This window comes from Crocodylus porosus, unplaced genomic scaffold (assembly GCF_001723895.1).
Source record: "Crocodylus porosus isolate Cpor-Errol unplaced genomic scaffold, CroPor_comp1, whole genome shotgun sequence".
In the NCBI taxonomy this organism is placed as follows: Eukaryota; Metazoa; Chordata; order Crocodylia; family Crocodylidae; genus Crocodylus; species Crocodylus porosus.
In genome coordinates this window covers 78,160,930-78,167,244 of record NW_017728906.1, presented here as the reverse complement: position 1 = coordinate 78,167,244, position 6,315 = coordinate 78,160,930, and positions in this window count along the sequence as shown.

Here is a 6,315-nt window from a genome sequence, read left to right as displayed (position 1 = left end):
CTTATCAGGTGCAAGATGCAAGCTGCGCATTTCTAACAATATTCCATTTCTAACACAGGGACAGTGCAAAACCCCCAGAACCCAATACTAGCCTACCCTCCCAGGGTCCCGGAGCCTGATCCCAGACTGTGGACCAGTGCTATGCCACTTATCTGGCTCATGGGACCAAAACCCTGAGCACCATTTACATAGAGTAATTTGAGCCCAAATACATAGCTACCTAATAACTTTGTCTCAAAAGTAAGAGAGCAACTAGTGAGGGGCTAAGACATTTCTTTACCAGTTCTATTTGTGTCCTGCCTTATATATCTAAATCCTTTATTGTATCTAATCCTCTATCTTCTTTTCTGGATTGCCAAGTATATTTTACATCATTGGATCCTGTAAAACAGTATTTTAATTTAATATGTTCAGAGTTTGATTTTTGTTGCATTTTAAGGCTCCAGAGGGTAGGCTTTCAGTTGGTGCAGATTGGCATAGATCCCTTGAAGTTATTTTATACTAGCTGAAGACCTACCTACAAGCTGTTTGCAATTCTTGTTTCATGAATTTACTAGGATTGTACTGCCAAGCATTCATCTTAATTGTAGCTCACCTTTGTTCAGCCACCACTATTTCAGGTAGTGAACTAATGCTGGAGTTTCTGAGTGTAATGACAAACTGCACACAGGTTAACAAATGGTATGAAAAGATAATCATTTTATAAATCAAGTCAGAGGTTTAGATTATATAAACTGTGAGAATGCAGCTTGAGTGGTTAATCATAGCTCCAGAAACCTGAGCCTCATTTGTAACTCTAAGTTTTAAAAATGCAATCACTTTTCTTTCTTTAGAACAATTACGTGGTAAAAAACCCACATTTTGTGAAGATATATATTTTTGTCTCTTTTTGACTCATGTTATCTGGCCAGTTTTCAGCCCAAGTAATATGAATGCATATATCAAATTTCCACTGTAATTTCTAGTTGTTCTTAATTTTTTCTTGTAAATCCTTCACTTCCCCAGCCACTTGAGAAACTAACCAATACTAGCTGAATTTGAATGGTCACTTATCTTCTCTCTCATATGTAATGCTGTAAAATATCTTCGCTTTTTTCTTGAGAAAAGGTGATATAAAGAGTATATACAACATAAGCTACATAGATACATGTCTAAATAATATGCATCCACTGAGGACCTGCCTTTTGGAATCCACTTTGCAACAAAAATCAATCTAGAGAAAAATCTAATTATAGTGTTATTTTACAGCACTCCAGTAGTGCTGTACACAATAGGGCAATACACTTCAAAATCAAAGTAAGAGGCTTAGAGGTAAACAGAAAAATGGAAATCACAGCCATATGATAAATGAATGTGTTATGGACTTTGACTGCCTCATGTGAACTGAACCTACAGATCCATTTCCCCAAGACTTATTTTATCATTTCAAATATTCAGAGTTAGGCTGGTCAAGGACTCAGACATGAAGGATTTGGTCTTGCTCCAGTGATAGATTTAAAGTCTAATTTTTTAAGAACATTTGGGGATAACATTTAGAACTTTCTAGTGATGTAAAGAAAATTTCCCTTTCTTTGGATGTCTGCAGCACTTGCTTTTAGCTTTGCAAAGTCCTAATATAGTAGACTTTAAAACTACAATATAATATCATACAGAAAATATATTGTAGAAATGACTGATCTGTAAAATGTATCTGTTTGAAAGCCTGACATTTTTAACTGTTTTAAACAGCAACATTACACCACCAAGTCTTGCCTTACTTTTCCCTGACTCCCACAGCTGCCAATAGTGGTCCTGCTTCTGTTCACTACTAATATGACTTAGCTATTTATTATTAGGATACTTCACTTCCCTGGCAGTTAGAAACCTCACTGACCATAACAACACTGAAATAATTGTGGGTTACTGCTAGAGCATCTAGGTTCTGATCTCTTTCCTATCAGAGTAAATGGTATTGTGACTGACACAGCATTGGGGAAAGGACTTGCTGTTGCTATTTGGTCATAAGTCCTATCGGTTTGAACAGTACTAAATGGAATAACTTGTAGACATGGATTTCTTCATTTGTTATTTAGTTTTGCAGTCAAATATCTTTATGGGAGATTAAGAACCAGGACTCTTGCTGCATTGTTTTTATCAGCTATCTTGCTGATTTTACTTGTTGTTAACATTCTAGCAACATTTTTGGTATACTTTTTTAATATATTGCCTTTGGTGTAATTCACTGACTCATCCCCCAATGAGACAAGAAAAGCCCTCCAGAGGTGCTCAGGAGGAATATTAAACATAAGCAATCTAACTTAGCTGATTTTGATTTCCCCCCCTGGAAATGTCAGATTTGAAAGTTCAATGAGTTTGTTGGCAAGGGATATATGTCTTTGTTAGATTTAATTTGAGCTTGGATGTATGGTACATTTATTATTGCCCTGCTGCTGCAGGTCTAGAAAATACATAACCTCAAGTCCCCTGGAAGCAGTTCTCTAACTTCAAACATAGCTATTCAGCTCCTTCCTGGGATGGGGAGAAAACAAATGGGAAGGGAAAGAATTGTTCATGCCTAGAGTTGAACTGTAAGACTACCAAATCTAAACAAGGTTTTTAAAGATGAGTTTTCCTTAATGATTCATAGCAAAACAAAGTGACCTGGAAACCAATGACCTTTGAAAAGAAATATATTTAAAATAAATATTAAGCCCAGGGAAACACATGGATTCCAGAAAGTTGCAAATTTTGATTTGTAATAGCTTATTTAAAAAGAAGGCTCATCTTCCTCAACTTGAAGAACTCTGCTGTTTTCTATTTCCAATCTTTCACTAGTGAATTTTGATATTTTTCCCCTCCATAATCCTAATGCAAAAAGACAGTTTTAGCTGCAATATCTCTCAAGTTCGGGGGCTATAAGTTGAGGATAAAACTAGAAAGCTAGCAGTTATTTTTCTCCATGCTTTATTTGATTAAAATTCTGCTTTGAAAATACTTTTTTTGGTTTAAATATGTGGTCATGTTCCAAGTACAGAGGGCAAAACATAGAAGGCCACATTCTGCCCTGTAGGTATCCAGATATCTACAGTCTAGCAGCTACAGTCTAACCGGACCGTGTGACCATGAAATGTCATTCTAATTCTTAGAGAAAGACAAACCCTTATATTTGGCTCAGTTTCTCATTAGACAGTGTCCTTCTGAGTCTGTTTTCACGGTGTCAACAGAAAAGGATATTCAGAAGTGCTAGCCACTTCTGATTCCCAGGGGTCTCTTCAACTGATGTACAGGGCCCAAGAAAAAAATTACTGTGAGAATATTTTACAATATGTCAGGTAAACCTCTCCCTGATCATCATCATCTTTATATGTCCCAACCAATGCTAATCTTTCAGTAATTCTTAAGTCCCAAAATAAGTGTTATGCTAAAAAAGAATACTTCAAAAGTCAGTTAATTAAAATGCAGGTGGCATGGCCCAATCTTGTATATTTCCTCACTAAATTATCAGCATTTGATTTTGAACTATAGAAACGTATCTCTACAAAAGGAAATTGTGCTGTCTTTTAAGTACTTCCTTAATACAACCTTGTCTCTGCTTTATTGGAAATACAGCTTCTTTACAAGTGAATGGCAGTACCTTTTTGATTGGACTAATCCTTCTATCTAACTATGACCTCAATTTTAAGCAGAAATTTAATGAACTTTCTGTTGGTACAGAAATGAATTAATTCAATTAATGGATGATTCTAATTAACAGAGAAAATTAGGATCATAGGATTGGAAGGGTTCTCCTGGAATCTAGTCCCCTATAAATACCACATAGTTTATCTAATAAATAATTAAACTCCATCTTTAAAGTAGTTAGGTTTTTTGACCTTACTCATGGGTGACTGGTGCCTCCTGAGACTGGGAGGAGGCACAGTTTGTGGGTGGCAGCATTGGCAGTGTTGGTAGCAGGGTGGCAAGTGGTGATGACCCGCAGAAGGCAGTGGCAACACCAGGCGGGGGGAGAGGGGAAGGTGACGACTGCCTGCAGAAGTCAGGTGAGGGTGGCAAGCGACGACCGCCTACAGAAGCTGGCAGTGGTGATGGGAGCAGCAGCCAATATCAGGGGGATCACATGGCCCCTTGTCCCTCCCCTACCAGTTTCCTATGACCTTACTTATTCTGGATAGCCACGCTAGAACCTGATTCCTCTGATGGTTAGGAACATCTTTTTAGCTTTAGCCTAAAATTATTAGTGGCTACTGCATTGTCATTTGTTCCTGTACAAACATTGTCTTTCAGCTTAAATATCCATTCTCTCTCTCTCTCTCTCTCTCTGTTTACCTGTCTGAGGTATTTATATAGGGAAATTAGAACTTGGTCTATGCTTTGCTAGCCTAAACAAGTCAAGCTTATCATGTATTCTTTTAATTTTATTTGTCTCTAGAAGCTTCTTTGCATCAGTTCCACATTGAGTACATCTTTCTTTATTGTGGTGAACAGAACTAGATTTGGTAGGGGTGTGCAAAGCACACCCTATTCAATTCGGATTTGGATTCAGCCTGAATCAGGGACAATGATTTGATTCATTGATTTGGATCACTGTCCCAATTTGATTCGGCCAAATCCAAATCTGAAGATTTGATGCTGATCCAGAGACAAAGGGGACTGGTTTATGAACATACCTTTACATACCTCAAGGTACCAGCCTGGTTTGTGAATGCTGTGATGCTGGGACACATGGAACATCCCACAGGAGCATGGGGAGGGAGACCCTCCACATGCTCGGCAACGAACCCAGAAGTACTTCCAGTCCACTTCTGGGTCCACTGGAGAGGACACGGGGTGCCCCCGTGCCCTCCCCTGACTCAGTGACCAGCCACAGGGGTCCCCTGGGTATCCACCCCCAGACCCAGGAGGCATCAGTCACCAAGCTGGGGGAGTGTGGAGGCCCACGTGCTCCTGGCAGACCCAGAAGTGGACCAGAAGTGCTTCTGCTCCACTTCCAGGTCTGCTGCCAAGTGCACTGGGGGGTCCCTTGCACTTCTGTGGGACACTCCATAAGCCCCAGCATTGCAGTATTCACAAGCTGCCTGGTACCTAGAGGTATGTAGAAAAAACATTTAAAGCTGTATCTATGTCCAAATCTCCAAATCTTTCCAAATCTCTCCGAATTAATTCTGAGGATTCCAATTTGATTTGGAGAGATTAAAGGATTCTCTAATTCAATTCAGATTTGGAGATTCAGACACTGAATTGGGCTGAATCTCTGCCAAATCAAATAGGGACCAAAATTTCACACAGCCCTAATACTTGGTATTCCAGATGAGGTCTCACCAGGATCTTCCTAAAATGTCTTTTAATATTTCTGTCTCTCTACAGAAAATAAGTCTTCTCCTAAATCCTAGGATTGCATTTGAATTTTTCATGATCTCATCATGTTCTGGTATATGGTTATCTTGTTATTGACTAAGGCCACCATCTTACCAGGCCCAACATGCTCCACCTGGTTTCACTCTTCAGGAGGCAATCCAACTGAAACTAGGAGCAGTGTAGCTGTATTTGGCTGGTTCTTTAGGGCCTAATTAGTTTGGGGGTGGGATAATTTACAGTGTCACTCAACAGTGTTGATTAAACTACCCAAAGTGTCTCACTGATATGACTAGAGTGGAGCAATATTGAATGCTTAGGGGCCGTGCTACCAGGCACTTATCATATAGGTAAGGGTTGTACCCGGGCTGTTTTTTCTTGTCTATCTCCAACTGGTGAGCTACCAGCTATACCAGAAATCATAGAAGCATAGAAAAGTAGGGCTGGAAGGGACCTCCAAAGGTCATGTCATCTAATCCCTAACTGAGGCAGGATCATCCCTATCCAAACCACCCTATACAAATCCATAATCTAACTCTTCATATCAATGACTAATAACCACTCCTTGTTGTTAGTCCTTAAAGCATATGACTTTGCACATTTAATGAGTAAACTTTATCCTATTTCTGTTATGCCAGTCCACAAGGTCATCCACTTCTTCCTGTATATATTCCTATGCTTCTCTGTATCAATAATACCTTCTAACTTTGTTTATTCAGCAAATTTCATTTTACATTGTGCCAAATTTATTAATAAAAATTAGTCAATTACCCATCAAGAATGATGGTGTGGCAGAAGCAGGTGGGAATGGAGTTCCATGACCGCCCCCCCAATCCGGGCCTGCTCCCTGCTTCCCTCCTTGTGCTTGGGGTCTGGGCCCATTCACCGCTTCCCCACTGCAGTGGCAGGGGGAGGGGAGGAGTGAGCCTGGACCAATGTGAGGGAGGACCAGGGCTGAGGGTGGGGAGAAGCTGGGCTACCATG